Source organism: Podarcis erhardii (assembly GCF_964252035.2).
Source record: "Podarcis erhardii genome assembly, chromosome: 4".
Lineage (NCBI taxonomy): Eukaryota > Metazoa > Chordata > Lepidosauria > Squamata > Lacertidae > Podarcis > Podarcis erhardii.
In genome coordinates this window covers 64758167-64775360 of record NC_138508.1, presented here as the reverse complement: position 1 = coordinate 64775360, position 17194 = coordinate 64758167, and the positions used below count along the sequence as shown (strand labels likewise).

Sequence of the window (17194 nt, the reverse complement as noted above, 5' to 3'; positions counted from 1 at the left end):
TATTCATGTGGAACTTTTTCACTTGCTAATTGTGCATTGCACAATATAAAAATATTTGTTTACAATGTTGCCCCTATATGCATCTTGTGAGCTATTTTCTAAGATAATGCATTTCCCCCCATTATTTTCACTGATGTAACTATTTTCACAGTATTTTTCGCTGATGTCTGTTTTTTTCTGACTGGAGAACTGGAGATGTGTGAATTTAAAAGGAGAGCTGTATTTTGGTTTTCATATTGGTTTGGGAAGCTTTTAGTAGTTTTGCATTCAAATACAAAGTGAATGAATTTCTTCCCCATCCTTAGCTATAAAATATGCAATCACTACTACAGAATTGGACTCAATTGTGTGTAATAATGTAAGCAATTCATATTAGAGTATTGAACAATGGCAATCTGACATGATTCAGCAGCATAGCTTTTAAAAAATTCAACAGCAGTAAGAAGTTATGATATACTTATAGGATTTTCAAGCACTAAATTCATAGCTGATTCATTTTAATTGAAATAGATGATGTTTCATTCCTTGGTCATTTCCTGTTGGTTTCATCCACATTAAAACATTCTGTTTAATGTGCAAGTTAACCCTTTTAATCACTTCTAATTGGCTTACATGCCAAAGTTTAGCTTCAGGAAAATGAAAATAAAGGGTGTTGGTGGTTGTGTTGGACCTGATCCCAGTAGTTGTCCAAAATTCTGTTGAATTAAGTTGTTGAACCATTTAACAAGCACAACTATCAGGATTATTTGCCTTTGTAAATACTTTACATTAGTCAGCAGATGGCATTCAATGTACATTAACTATTTCACCATGTAACAGGAAGCATATGTTTTCCTCAAAGAGACGCTGTTATTTTCTCATTTGCAGTTCTGTGCTAATTTGTGAACTATTTAGTGATAATCAGCCGAGGTGATATTTCATCCCATTCAGTTTGTGTAACAGATTTAATTGACTACATAGTAGTGTAAAATGCAGGTGACGTTTGTTTTAACAGACTTCAGTGATGTGGAAGTGTATGGAAGGTCAGTCATGGACTTTTGGCAGGAAGCTCAGATGCTTTTAGGAAATGTATTGGATGTATTTCCCCTGAGCCTTGAGCAAGAGTGGAGGTAGGATGACATCTCCTGTAATCAAGATTTCAGAAAGCCAAATGCTCACCTAATAGGACTTTAAAATCTATTTCTCAGGGTTAATCTACATTGAATACGAAGCAGAAATGGCACATTTTCTTGTCATAAAGCAGTGACAATCTGCACAGACTGCCCTTTCAATATTTCTGGATGGAAATCCAGCCCTTCTGAACATACTGTTCTCTGGCTTACTTCACATCTATACTCCTGCCCATCTGTCAGAATGGCATAATGCCTACTTCAAAGGTGTTACATTGGCTTCAGTAGGGTTGAATTGCCAATTAAATATAGGATTGAAAGGCATGAGTGTAGAAAGCTTCATTTTATGCACAAAGAGGATGCTATGACAGCTTCAGTACATGAAGTCACGACTACTGTGACATTGGCCTCAATCCACAAGCAACTTTCACTGACCACTTCTCTCCTGTTGGAATGAATAGTTTAAAAAACTTTCAGTGCACATTCTTCCCTTGTTGGAATGAATAGCTTTTACAGCAGATTTGCTCATGTGCAAGTCTCACACAAAGTTTCCATGTGACTACATGTGGAAGAAGAATCTCAAAAGCTTTCCTGTTGTCTTTAAGCAGAGGCATGACAACCATATGTCAGGAGTGCTCTGATGGTGTTTCCTGCTTGGCAGGGGGTTGGACTCGATGGCCCTTGTGGTCTCTTCCAACTCTATGTTCTATGTTCCAAGACCTTAAGGTGGAATGTAAATATATTCCATAAAATTGTTTAGTAACATCCTTTAAACCTGGTGCAGTGAATAGAAATGCTGCCATCCATATGTTGTTGAACTATATCCCTCATCCCTGATCATTGGCCATTCTGTCCGGGGCTGATGGGAGTTGGTGCCCAACACCATCTGATGGGCACCCTGCTTCAAAACACATACACCAGGACACTGAGCAGCACTAGTGACAGACAATTAAAAACAACAGGAAATTAAAATAAAAAGTAAAAAATGCGTTGGCGTCCAGTGCAGCCAGCTTAAATGCATTGCTTGACTGGCTGGGCATGAAAGCAGACAACGCCTGGCAATAAGAGCCTCTGATTGGCCCATTTAAACAACAGGTTTTGGCAGGCAATCACACCCAGCAGACTGGCTGGCTGGGAAAATTGCCAGATAGCGGGCTGGCCGCATGAGCTCTGACCTCTCAGGGATGGCGGCTAAGAGCTAGGGGGAGGCAGCAGTCACCCACCTGTGAAAGGGTGAGCAGCCACTGGTGTGAAAAACAGACTCAGGCAGAAAGATGCTTAGGTGGGGGCTGAAAGGGACAAGTCACATTGTCCATGGCAAAATATTCCATAGTTTGGCACCACTATCCCCTCCCTCTTATATAATACTAGACCTTGGGGAGCTCCAATGAAGCTGAATGTTGGAAGATTCAGGACAGATACAAGAAAGTACTTATTCACACAGCATCTAGTTAAACTGTGGCATTTACTCCCATAAGAGAGGGTCACCAACTTGATTAGCTTTTAAAAAGTAGGCTAGCAACCCCAATGGCAGCGTTCTGTCTCACTGTCAGAGACAGTAAACCAGGGGTAGGGAACCTAAGGCCCGGGGGCTGGATCTGGCCCAATCACCTTTTCAATCTGGCCCGCGGAAGATCCAGGATTCAGCGTGTTTTTACATGAGTAGAATGTGTCCTTTTATTTAAAATGCATCTCTGGGTTATTTGTGGGGCATAGGAATTCGTTCATCCCCCCCCCCCAAAAAATATAGTCCAGCCCCTCACAAGGTCTGAGGGACAGTGGACTGGCCCACAGCTGAAAAAGGTTGCTGACCCCTGAGTAAACCTCTAAATACCAGTGAGGTCTTATCCATACTTCCTCTTGCCCTGCTGCTTTCCCTCATGGAAAACCACTTTTTAGCGCTCAGTCAGAGCAAATGACAATTCAGGTTTTTCCCAGATTGCCATTTGTTCCAATCTACTGCTGAATCACGAGTTTTCTCTTGGAAAGGAGCAGGGCAAGGGGGAAATTGCTCAACCCCATGCCTTGAAAGCACAGGTCAAATGGAAAACCTCTCTGACCTGGGCTTTCTAGACATTGCACAAGCGGAAGTGTGGAGAAGCTCTGAGTGCGAATCAAACATGAGGAAAGCACTATTGCACTCAGGTGGTGATTGAGGGTTTCCCAAAGGCATGTGGTTGACTGCTGTGAGGACAGGATGGTGGACTAGATGGGTCTTGCTCTTCGTCTCTTCTGATGATGCCAGAATTAGCCATGGTGGGCCATCTGGGACCCTGTCTCTTGCCTGTCCATGCTAGATGCAGACACAATTACTTCCCTTTGTATACCTCAGATGGAAATTTAGAAACAGTTTGCATGAGCAAATTTGTTTTGTTAAACTGATATTGACAAATACATGAACTATTGGTGCCTTTAATTGCTATTTTCTCAAATTATTTAATAAAATAAGGTTGCCTGTTTACTTTTTTTAAAGGAATGCCTGAAGCATGCTTTGAAAACTCACTTGTCATTCAAAGCTTTGTTTGTAAAAACCCAGCACTTTGATGAATAGATATACATGCTAGTTTATATATATATATTTTAAAAGGTTCATGATCAAACACCTGCAGAGTTTTTATTCCTTCCTATTTTATAATTACCAACTGGGTTATTGTTAAACTTTCATTTCTACACTGGTAATTTGCTACACATTCTTCATTGTGATCAAGAACAATGGTACCTGTTCTTTGTTGATGTAGGGTTTTAAACTGCATGTGGAAACTTGTGAATTTTGTTCATCTCTGATTATGGATCAGTATATCCACAAGAAAGCCCGTGATATTCTGAGAGCTCTAATGCATTACTAAGCCCATTAGTACATAGCCATGGATATGTCATTATAGTATTTGGTTGCCAAATACCCTGAGTTCTGGCATGAAGCTCGTATTATGTATGCATGGAAGCCAGAAGGCTGCTGGTTTTAGTAGCATTCGGGATGGCATGTGGAGAGATAGAAATACTTTTCTTAACAATTCTCTCTTTGAAACAAAGAGGCAGTCATACTGTAGATATACTAGCTGATGACCTCCTTTCTCCATCCTGTTAATGCTCCTCTGGAGAGGCTCCGCAATGCTATGGCCAAGGAAACCAGGCTGTGGCTGACAAATCATTCTACTGATGGAGATGGCAATTAGACACCTGGAGAGAAGGGCTGCCAAATGACAGATTCACAAATAATGATGACAATCATGATAATGATAATAATAACAGCAGCGAGAAAATAACCCACTGACACAGTACAAGGCATATGATTTCTGGCCAGAATTATTGCCAGAGCCAAAAGAACATGGCAAGAAAGACAATTTTAATGTAACCTTTTGTTTTTTTGTACAGGAATGGTATAAGTTCACCGGTCACCAAACCAGTCACCATGGAAGGTCACCAAAATGTACAAAGTGGCAAAAATAAAAATAAAAAGTGGAGGCAGACTTCAGAATGACTACTGACAACAATTGCACTTCATTAATGTTATGAAAACAAGTTCTCTGAAATAAATTTGTCTCCAGCAGATAATATGTGGTAAGCAGGAGCAGCAAGCATGGAGGAGTGCTGCCACAGATCTGCTGTTCTGGTACCACCATTTCTGCTGCATGCCAGGATGTTCAGGGGACGAAGCAGGATGGCAATGAAATTGGGTGGTCCAGGTTCACAAGGGAGAGGTGCAGATTGGCACCTGCTGGTGTGCCCAAACTGCCATCTTGTTGCCTTGCCATCCCAGTATCTGGCAGTGATGCTGCTGCCAGGAGGCCAGTTCTCCAGTGACACCCCTACCCCCAGCCGCTCCTGGTAATTCAAGAGTTCATGACAAGTTCGTTGCATGCACACTCTTGTTCATACCAGAAGAGTTCTGTGCAATTTGAAAGGTCAATTTACTCAAGTGCTTTTTTTCTTTTAAAAAAAAAAATGTCTAGGAGTACTCTCGTTTTCCTACTCATATTGAAATATTGCCCCTCAATGAGGCCAAACTGAGAGTCACAAAATGTTTAGGGGTATGCGTAGCCCTGCTTCCCCGCAGAAAAACAGCACTGAATTTACCAATAGATTGGATTAACCAAAGGCTGACCACAATGCTCATGATTACAGACGTATGGTACATTATCTAATTCATTTGCCATGAGAAAAAGGATCTGTAAGCATACTAATGTAGTTGATAATGATGCTGAAAACAAGCAAGTTTTTCTTATGGTGAAGATGATCAATGTGGTCTGATGCTACCATGGGGAAAAGTAAATACAATGGTAAAGAAACTGGTGGTCCTGAGAACTGGCCTCAGCTAAGGTAGCTTGCATACAAAGGTGCAATACAATACAACACTGAGGCTTCTGGAATATATTATTGTTCTCAAGTGGCATATCTTCCATTCCTTACAGGACTGCAGATTTTGGCACTGTCCAGAGGAAGACCATCACAAGGTAACTGCTCCCATGGGGCTTAAAAAAATTATTAAATGTTTTATTGTGTTACAAAACAAACATCGTGTCTCCATTTTCGAGTCATAGTCTTTTTCACTGTTTGTTTACGTTCAGTAAGAAACACTATTGCTATGCAGTTGGGGGAGAAAGAGGGAACGAGGGAGTTGGAGGGTAATGTTATCTTGTTCTATTGCATAGTGTTAGTGTAGGGTTCATTTGCATCATGTGGGTAGGTCCTTTATTTGTACATTTATTTGTTTGTATTGACATTGTGAGATATTAGGGGGTCCAGAGCTTGATTGGTTGCATTCAGTTGGTTGCAGTGTGGTTTGTATGTATGTGTGTGTGTGTGTTGTTGGGTCAGATTAGCTCTATTAATTTATATGCTTTGGTGGGGGAGAGGTCATTGTCTTATTGTGCTGTATGTGTGATAAAGGGGAGCCACACTGGAGTGAAGGCATCCTCTGTTGCTTGTCCCCGTGTTAGTTTAAGTTTGTTGGTTAGCTTTTCTAATAGGGCGGTTTTCCATACATTTTGGTGCCAATGTTCTATGTCCACTCTTGATAGGTCCTTCCAGCGTCTAGTTAAGTTTCTGGCTGCTAAATAAGAGAGTTCTGAGCACCTTGTCATGTTGTGTGTGTTGTCCTGGAAAACAATATGGTTAGTTCTGGAGTTGCTTCTATTACCTGTTTTGTTATTTTGGATATTTCTAGTAGCACTGATATCCAAAAGGATTGAATTTTGGGACGTTCCCATCACATGTGGAGGTATGTGTCTATAGAGGTGCAGCCTCTCCAGCATTTGGATGAGGTCCTTGTATGTATCAGACCAGCTTCCGTGATGTTAGATACCATTTATCGATAAATTTCAGGGTAAGTTCTCTTCTTTTGGCTGAGATGGATTTAAATGGTGATTTAGACCATATTTTGACCATTGGATGGGGTTTATTTTGTATCCTATGTCATGCTCCAATTGGTGAGGGAGTCTGAAGTGTCTTGGAGTAGTATTTTATATATTGCAGATACCACCCCCTTGCCATGTCCCGCCTCATCTCAAAAAAGGCATTGACTAATTTCCCATGGGGCTTTTTGAGATCAGGAAGTGCTGGCAGTTGGGGAGACTGCAGAGTGCAAATGGTTAATGGCAAGAAAACAACAACCACAACCATTTCATAACAATAAATTAATTCCAAACCTGCATACACCAACAATAAAAGCAAATTCTAAAACACTCTGAATGAGGCAACAAAGGGAAAATCTTTTTCATGGGTGAATAAACATTCTCAGAAATTGGAGGAGAGGTTCTGGCACAACACTAGTTTTTTCAGCAAACTGCAACAGTTGAATTTGATAATTCTTCAGTGAGTTCCAAATACACTGCCTTGAGAACTATGAAGTTGGATTATCTTTCAGTTTCCCATGTGTAATCTAGCAGGTTCACGATGACTGCAACATCCTACTTGCCAGTGACTTTTTACTCTAACATTGGAATTGTTTCTATGGTTGAGGGTGGTGTTCTGTTCTGCATCGCCAAAATTATAAGGCAAGTGATGTTTGTGCACCATCTCAGACTTAGCACGAGGAGAGAAGCACTCTATAATTCCAAGTCTGAAATGGGGTCCATGCCAGATCTTTGTTTCTGAAGTGACAGCAGCATGGTTGCTGCTTGCCTATGCTTTGTTCAGCTGTGTGGCAGAAGCATTCCTTGAGTTGCAGGTGGTAAAAAATAGAGTTCATGTTCATGGCAGAATTGCAACGATGGATGTGTTTGGGCAGGAGGACATAAGGTTAAATCCAGTAATTACTGGGAATTGGAGAGGGGCATTTTAAGCCAGATGCATCACTGTTGAGCAATTAGGAAAGGATGGAGATATTTTGGTCTCTGACTTATCTTTAATTTCAGCAGTGGCCAAGAACATAAGTTATGACAGAATGAGAGAAGGACCATCTGGCCTAATTTCTCTGTTGTTTTTGTATGTGTGGGGGTGGGGTGTTTCAACTCAAAGCTCATTCCAAAAATAAATACGTATGAAACTTGAGGATTCTTTTCTATACTGTTTTTCCTCCGCTCTGCCCCCAGTAGTTACATCAATGCATTATATACCCCCCCCCCAAAAAAATATGGTACTTGCATTATATATTGTTTTCTAATGCTTGGGTTGTTGTGTCTGAGTTTTTAATAAGACTGCTGGTGGAAAAGGTTTCTCTGCATGCAAAGGAATGTTCCACAGTTCCAGGTCACCCAAACTATGAAAAAATGCACTTCTCTTTCCATGTATTACGTTTTGTGGTGTCCCTTTCCATGGGGTTTAGAAGATGATTATACAAACAGAGGAAGAACAAGGTTTTCAATAGCAACTAGCATTGGCAGAATTCGGGCTCTCAAATTTCAGCGGCACCCTGTGCAATCCTAAAATTTGGCGCCACCTCCCCTCTCACATTCCATTCTACAGCATTGTTGTGGCGCCCCCTGCAGTGTGGAGCGCAGTGCGGACGCAGCAGTCATGCTACCCTAAAACCACCTCTGCTACTAGTCTGCCTCTGTATACCAGTGGGAATCACAGGTGAAGAGAGTGTTTTTGGCATTTGCTTGCCCCCTGTGAGAATAGGAAGCTGGACTAGATGGGTCTTTGGCCTGATTCACAATGGGAAGCATTCTCTCCACTTATGATTCCCAGCAACTATTTGGAGGCTGCCTCTGACAGAGGAGGGAGAAAATAGCCATTGTGGCTAGTAGCTATTGATAGCCTTATCTTCCATGAATATGTCTAATCCTCCCTCCAAAGTGTTGGCATCTTGTCAGAGCAAACTGCATAGTTTAACTATGCACTTTTTGAAGGCCTACTTTCTTTTTTCTATTCTGAATATTCCAATGTTCACTGTGTGTTATAAAAAAACTTAACTATCTTAACCTCTTAGCGTATTCATTTATTGTATACTTCTATATTCAGATAGAACCTTTTATGCAGGAGGTGTCATATTTAAGAAGAGAAAAGTCTGTAGTAAAACAAAATAATAGCTGGCTTTGTTTAATGTTCAGTCATTTAACACAATACTTTTGACAGGAAAAACATTTACATCATTTAATTTAGCACATATTTGGAATGCAAATGAAGTATGGATATTTGATAAAAAGGTGTTGCTGTTTTACTTGTTATAAAGAAAAAATGCTCATGATGGCAGTAGAATTCTTATCATCAGCCCACAATGCATGTTGTTGCTTCCATTAACGATCACATGCCTCATTTGTGAAAAGTGATACAAATTTCTCCAAACAAAATGTCTTTGGTGGGAATCTGCTAACTGCAATGAGAAGGGAAAGGGTAAACATTATGGTAATTGAGGTATATGAAGAAATATCATAAATGTTTTCTTGTAATGATGATGAAACAGGCATTCTAGCTGCTTGAATGTTTAATGTTTAGGCTCAGTGCAAGACCTTTCTCAAAATTAGAAGTGTCCATCTAAACAAAACAAATGGCAGTAATCATACAATGCAGAATTCATGCCAGCCTTTTCTTTGTATTCTTTGTTAGGGACATGGGTAAAAAATCAGTTTAACATCTTTCAGGTTTGAATGGCTCTTTTCAGAACAAGGGAGTCATCCTTTCTCCCCCTACTAGGATTCATTTTCCTCTGCTACAAATAGCAAAAAGCAACAAATAATATGGTTGTAGCCAGTGCTGCCATTTCACTTCAGCAACAGGCTTCAGTTGCACAATGTAGAATCCTCACCCACACCCTTAAAATCTTGGTGGACTCTCTGGAGCAGACTGGAAGTCATATCTATATATAGTCTCCTAGTTCAAGTGTTTGATGTTAAATGAGCCCTCTTCTCATACCCCCCTCCAAATTTAAATCAATGCACAGAGGCAAACAAGATTGTGCTGGCTGGTCCCATGTCTGATCTCTGTATGTCTTGCAGCCCTTTCCCCAGCCTTCATGCGTTGGGTGGAACATAGCCATGGGTCCTACAACAAACAAAAAAAACCACACAAGTGTATGCACATAGAGGTCCATACCTGTGGTTGGAAATCCTGCTGTCACTATGGTTTCTGATTTTGTGTACCAGCCCTACTCTTGTAAAGTTGTATGTGCATATAGATTGTTATTGTGTTCCACTCAGTGTCCACACATCAAGATTGGCACCAGTGGCTACACACAGGTTGGGGTAAGGCAAACAGCCAGGATCTCTTTCTCATCTGTGCATTGATTGAAAGTGTGTGGCATGTAAGAAAATACAATAAATTCTCTCAATTTGAATCCATCTCCTTTCTCTCAACTTTTGTAAATGACAGATGCTTCTAGCAGTTACTGTCAGCTGTACTAGGCAGAAACAAACCACACTTTCCTATTCTTCCTGCTCTAATTCTGGGCAAGGAATTGAAATGAAACTTATTTCAGACATGTGACTTATTACAGCCTAATCCCACAAATGTCTTTATTGCTCTGTCTTATCTCCCCCCTCCTTTCTGGGGAACTAGAGAGCCTTGAATTAAATCCAGTGTTATTAGACCAGTAATAAGTTGCACTGAATAACTCCTTAGGGAAGTGGCCAATTAAAGCTGCACTCTAGATAGCTTCACTTATGCAGCAGCAAACCCACTAGCTGGTGCCCGTTTCTTCATTCCTCTCTCTCCAAGGCTGGCAGGAAAACAGGAAGGAAAGCAAGGGGGGCACCTTCCCACCCAAGCACACATCTTTTAGAGGAAGGATGGACAATATGCCTACCCCTGTTAAGGGCCACAAGGAATGTAATCTGAGGACAGGGCACAAGCCAGCTGTGGAAGCAGCTAAAGCCAGCAGCAGACAGAGCATGAGCAAAAAGACTTCTTTTTGCACCCTTCTCCACACAGTCTCCCCGCTCTCTTTCTGAAAGGTACCCCATTTCTCCTTTTCTGATTTTTCTTTCCCCGTCTCCCTCTTTCTTCCTCCATACCTGCCTGAGGAGGGGCAGATCATTTTTGCCAGAGTTCAGAAAAGAAAACTTTTGAAATTAGGACCTTAGGGACCACAGGAGACCCACAACTGCTGCCTTTAGCAGGTTGGGAAAGCATTAACCATCAGCCAAAGAAAGTTTACAGATGAACACTTGAAGGATTTAGGCAGTCTAAATGGGACATTTATGTATCATGATGTATGACTTCTGGAACAGACATACACCTCTGTAAAACATGACCATAAACTAAGATTGGATATGATCCTATTATTACAAGAATGTGGCAAAACAAATGTAAAAAGAGCTCTTGGAGATGTTCATGAATCTACACATTAACTTTTCCATCTGTCATTTTTCATAAGCTGTTACTGTAGAAGAGCAGGATAAAAATACTAAATAACAACTAAAAAAACAACTAAAACTGCAGAGCTATTTCTGGCTTTCTTGTATTGATAGGCTACACACACTGCTATGCTTCCCCTACATGAGTCCTTCTTTTGCAGGCACAGGCAAACTCAGCCCTCCAGATGTTTTGGGACTACAATTCCTATCATCCCTGACCATTGGTCCTGTTAGCTAGGGATGATGGGAGTTGTAGTCCCAAAACATCTGGAGGGCCTGTTCTTTTGCATAGCCAGACTGTATTGCCTTTATAAATGCATAGAAATGGAAGTGGGGGCAGATCAAAAGCTCACGGGAGCCAAATTCATAGGAATTCAAGTGGATACAGTGAAGGAGAAAAGGAATTTAGGTGTCCTCCTCTCTGATCTACAAAGGTATTTGCATGCAAATCATTTTACAGTCCATTGTTTTTACTCTCCTGACAGCTGTGTTTGTACACCTGCCTCCTCCTAGGGCTTAATTGAATTTCTGTCCTGCCTTTGGATCAATGTACATTGTACACTATATTTTAGGGAATATTGTATTTGCTTTACTAAGCAAACAGGTTTAGTTCTCATCTCATCTCAGCCATTCTTATATCAAGAATTTCTTCTAAAACTGACATATACAATTATCTGACTTCCCTCCAAGCAATGATTTCCTTTCTTTTGGAAATGGGATTCCTGATAAATATGTAGATAGCCCTTACCACCTCAGACTGATGTGAGAATATCATTCATGCCAGAGCAACTTTCCGGCTTCATCTTGGCACTCTGCATTCCAAATGGTGCTTCTGGTGTAATTATTTCCTGACGCGGGATTAGATTCCGATACATTTTTTAAAAAATATTCTTTTTCTATTTATTGATATCAGACCGAGTGCATCTCAAGTGTCACAGAACTGTAAGCTGCCTCATTTATAGATTGCCTCTCAGAGAGTTCATCACAGAACCCTGCTTACTCAACCAAAGCCCTAGCAGCCTAAGTGCCATGGATAAGAAAATGGTTCTATTGCGGGAAAATATTTTCATTCTTTCATGCATCTTTCCAGCACGATTACTTCAGCTCAAGGTGGGGAATTATGAGGGAGACATTGTGCAGTCGAGACCACATAACACCGGTCTTGAAAGACCTACATTGGCTCCCAGTACGTTTCCGAGCACAATTCAAAGTGCTGGTGTTGACCTTTAAAGCCCTAAATGGCCTCGGCCCAGTATACCTGAAGGAGCGTCTCCACCCCCATCGTTCTGCCCAGACGCTGAGGTCCAGCGCCGAGGGCCTTCTGGTGGTTCCCTCATTGCGAGAAGCAAAGCTACAGGGAACCAGGCAGAGGGCCTTCTCGGTAGTGGCGCCCGCCCTGTGGAACGCCCTCCCATCAGATGTCAAAGCGATAAATAACTAACTGACATTCAGAAGACATCTTAAGGCAGCCCTGTTCAGGGAAGTTTTTAATCTGTGATATTTTAGTGTATTTTTGGTTTCTATGGAAACCGCCCAGAGTGGCTGGAGAAACCCAGCCAGATGGGCAGGGTACAAATAATAAATTATTATTATTATTATTATTATTATTATTATTATTATTATTATTATTATCATCATCATCATCATCATCATCATCATCGTTTCAATGGATATGAGTCAAGGGAGCATTTTGGTGCCTTGTGCCCCATGGGTTAGACAAGCATGCCTGCTACTTGAGCTACATCTCTTACCCCCTGCACCCCGCCCTGAGTTGGCAGGCTTTTAAATAGCAGGAGGGCTACTACCACATCCCTGCAAGACAGCTGGGGAGGGGGAGGAGGGCATTAAGAGTCCTCCAGCAATTGGGCCCCATGTCATTGCAGGCCAGCTCAGCCCCTCCGCACCTCTGGTATGCCCCTTCAGGGCCACCTTCTGTTTATGGCTGTTGGGCATCCCATAGGGGACCCTCCCACCTGTCTGCACATTCAACAGGTGAATGGGGGAAATGCTACACGGTTGAAGGGATGTTTGAGTCATTCCATTGGAGGTGGCTGGTAAGAGGCCAGCTTAGCTGGGAGAGCTGGGTGAAGGAACACCTCTATGCTGTTCAGTAACAACAAACAGTTGCCCTGCACAAGAGGGATGGGAATTGCTCTGCCTGGCTGCCATTTTACACAGTTACTAGGGAGTATGTCCCACTGAACTTAATAGGGTATATTTCAAAGTGGATTGTGCTGTTAAAAGCATCCAAACCTGCCGGTTGATGTGATCACCTCACCTTACCAACGAGGCACTTTTGCATTCATTTCAAGAGAGGAGAGTTAAACACATGCCTTCTTCATTGAAATTGACTAGATAAAAAAACTGGTCGCATTGCACCTTTGTTCTCTAAATATGTGATCCAAGATTGCCAAGAAGTCAAACTTTAATTTGAATGTATTGATGGGCAAACATGTGAGTTTCAGTCTCTCGCTTCTCCCATCTTAACTTCAGTCCTCCACATTTCCACATCAGTTTGTGATTTTTGTTCAGTCCTAATGAAAATTCACCAGCATTTTAGGGCAAATTTCTCCCAATGTACAAATTTTTGTATGCAGTTTTGCCTGGTATAGAAATGCTTTCAAAGCCATTTACATTTTGCTTTTTGTTTCCACTAAAATAGCCATTTATATGCACGCATCACACTGTTATACCCATTTTTGTACACATGATTTCACTGGAGAACTGCACTGCAAAATTCAGAGACTTGCAAAATTCAAAGGATGTCTGTGTTTTGGTCTGCATCTTGTTTTTGGATGCAGACCAAATTTAGGTAAGGTCACTTTTAAATGAGAACTGAATCAAATTATCCCCCCCCCAAACAACTGCACTCAGGGATGACACACATCCTTGAAAATAAGGAAGACACCACTGTGTAGGCTTGTCATCTACAATTCTGCTGGATCATTCATATTTCATTGTGCTTTGTTATGGCAGCTTGTTTTCCAGAAATCAAGATCCTCTGACATGCGTATTTATTTCTATTAAGCTTAATGAGTTTTTCTCCTCAATTACTTGTACAACTTTATTTACACACATTTTCCAATGCTAGCAGACCATGCTCTTCCTGTTCAATATTATGACAGCAGAAGTGAGTGCACCATGGCTGCTTAATACATTTACCTGCATAATTTTACCCACATTTACTTTTCACACAGCCAGCTCTTTGTTCTTACAGTTCAGTTTATCCTAGCCAAATTGATGGCTCTAATATATGACTCCCTCCCAGAACAGGATCCATAAAGACTCACTGGACCTGAAAAAAAAGCTCATCTGCTTGTGTCCTTGTTGGGAACAAGAAATCAGATGGTATGACCCCTTTGTTAGTCAACCTTCACTGGTTACCAGCTCTCTGACATATTGACAAGAATGTTTTACGATCTGATTTTTATTGTTTATTAGGTAGTTTATCTGCTTTTCTTTCTGAATTGATGGCTTAGAGCAAGCCCCTTTGCTCTCTGCAAGCAGCACGGGCTGGAGTACAATGGCATGTGTCATTCTCTTTGAAGTGCGCTTGATGTCTGTAGACTATAAAATTAGATGACCTGCTTGTATAGTAAAATATGAGACTTCCAGGGGGGAAAGTACTGTTTACGGTAATGTTATTATTATTCTTTTGCACCATAGTGCCAATATTATCGGTAGCTTGAAAAAGTTCCCTAGACTATGGAAAATAGGTGAATAGGATTGCAAGTTTGCTTCTGCTAAGGCTGGGGTTAAGTAGGCTGTAGCTTCCCATCGAGCCACCAATGTAGCCCTCCCTTGATATGTGACTTAGGCTGGCTCAAATTCAAAGGGTTTGTCTAACATCTGCCTCCTTAGTATGGACATCAAAGAAGGTTTGCTACAGGCCTCAAATTATTATGGGCTCCTCCACACAATTTTTCAATGCTGCATTCATCCTGATTTGCTTGCAGAAACTTATCTAGAGATTGGACTATGCCCAGTCTTCATTAAGCATCAATCCTGATTTGCTTATGTGGTACTTACATGTCTTCCCACATTTTTCAGTGCATGTCCATTCAAAAAGCCAGTTTTTTAAAAAATAAATAAAAAGAATTTGTACTGCTAAGGAGACAGAATGTTTTCATCCACTTTAACTGTGAAAACCTATTTTGAAGCATGTGTTTGACTCCTGCTTGCAAAACCGTGGCAATCTGGATGCACCTAATGAACCTCTGTTGGCTGTTCCTGTATGAGAGCAAAAAAGTATAAAAGGAACCTCCTTTCTAAACTGGGCAAAGATATGGATGGGTGGGCAAGGCTATCAGGCTATATTCAGGTTCAGAGGCTGCACACCTCTAAATACCCCCATGCACAAATCCTGTTAGCACTCAGCAGGTGAGCCTGCTATTAGAGGGAGTGCTTGGTGAGCTTATAGATAAACTTCATGGGTAGAAAACAAGGTGTCAGGATTTCTGAACTTGTGTTCTCATAATAACTGTTCATATAAATTTCAGAAACAATATTTGTTTTTGAGTATTCATTTCAAAACTTTATGGTCCCTTATCCAGTTGAGTGATGTTTAAATCCCATTGAAATCAATTGAGCTTAAGTTATTTGTGAAAACCTTGTCCCATTATCTTCAATGAGACATAAATGCAACTAACTCTAGCTAAACTGGGACCATGCCTTTGACTCTGTTCATTTCCTCTTAATTTGCACTTGATGATTGTGATCAAAACAGAAAGGGGAAAGGACTTGAGAACGATTGATATTCTACTTTAAAAACCCTTTCTTTTCTTTGTCTGCTTTTCCTGCTGTATACTGCTTTAAAGAATGCTAAAGCAAATGCTGATCTTAATCAGATCTGACCCTAAGTACCACACACTTCTATTTTAATATCAATATTAGAAACTTCAGATAAAGATTTGAAAGGGCAGGCCTAGTTTGACTATGCATTCTAATTAAGGCCACAAAAAGGTGAACACATATTACCTAAACAGAGGTTAATTTTTCTTTCATGTACTTCGGCTTTTTACTTTTGTAAATTATTGATTCGTCTGCCTATTAGTCATTGCACATTAAGCGGCTCCTTTGGAAATGACTTTCACCCCCTCAGTATTCATGGAAGCGGAAGAAAAGCTTCTTAGCGGCACAGTGGGGTGAACTTAGCTGTGGCTCCATCCTCTCTCAGGCAAGAAGCCTATCTATGTATGTACTGTACCTATGAACCTGCATAAGAAGAGCAGCCCTGCTGGATCATACTTAAAGGCCTATCTGGTCCAGAAGCCTGCTTCCCACAGTGGCCAGTCATATGCCTATGAGAAGCCCACAAGCAGGGCATGAATGCAGCAGTCCCCACACTTTCTGTTGTTTCCAAGCAACTGATACTTAGAAGTATGCAGCTTCTGGAGATAGCTGGATAGCCTTGTTCTCTATTGATTGATTTAATCCTACTTTAAAGCCTTCTAAATTGGTGGCCATCACCACATCTTGTGGTAGCAAATTCCATAGTTTAAACTATGCACTGTGTGAACAAGTACTTGCTCTTGGGTGCCCTTGTCCTTATTACAGGAATTATAAGGATTCACACCATTCCGCAACATATGCTCAGCATAGCTTATGAAGAAATAATGACAGTCTCAGGCTATTGAATGAATGTATGAACATTCGCTTGGGATGGCTAAATAACGTAATGTGCCATGTGAGAGAGACACCCTAGTGGCCCTTGCAATGCTGCAAAGGATATTTGGCCATAATTCTCAGATCATAAACATACTTGCTAGGGAGTAAGTATCCTTGAGCTCAGTGGGACATAACTTAAGAGTAAATGTGTTTAGGATCACACTGCCACTGTCATCTTATTTGAAATAAGTATTTTACATTTTCATATTTATTTATTTTAACTTTTTAATTCTATTTATATACCAGCTTCCTTTCTGAGTCAATGGTGGCATCTGAATAAGTAGGCTTCTTCTCTGGTAATGGCAAAGTTATGGCTGCAGATGGGGCAAAGTTTTTGCTGTTGGTGGATGGGGTAGTGACTCCCCCAGCAGGCTGCTGTTCTTCAGCAGAAAGGTCTGGGCAGGCTGAGGTTTTTATCCACCTCTCAGCTGGGAATAGACTTCCTACTTCTGCTAACCTTCTGTCTCTGCAGAATAATGCAAACATGCTTCCTTTCTCTTCAGTGTGGGAATGGTTGTGGATTTATTATATTCATAGCTTTCTGGGTTGCTTGCTATTTTTCTATGAAAGTAAGCATTCAGAAGGTTGTTGCCTACCACCCCAGTAACCTTTTCTCAACTCCTTATGCACATACAGGGAGATCAGGCCTTTAGGCTACAATTTCAAATCAATTAAGCTGGAGTAATT

At 41.0% G+C, this 17194-nt stretch overlaps 1 long non-coding RNA gene across 2 annotated transcripts in view; it reads left to right on the top strand.

Annotated features, from left to right (window-relative positions):
* The window catches only part of LOC309340257, a 557080-nt gene that overhangs the window by 270589 nt on the left and 269297 nt on the right, over window positions 1-17194 (top strand). For both annotated transcript variants that reach the window (XR_014155893.1, XR_014155894.1), the window contains exon 4: window positions 5519-5560. This is a non-coding gene — a long non-coding RNA (uncharacterized lncRNA). The remainder of the gene's footprint in view (window positions 1-5518; window positions 5561-17194) is intronic.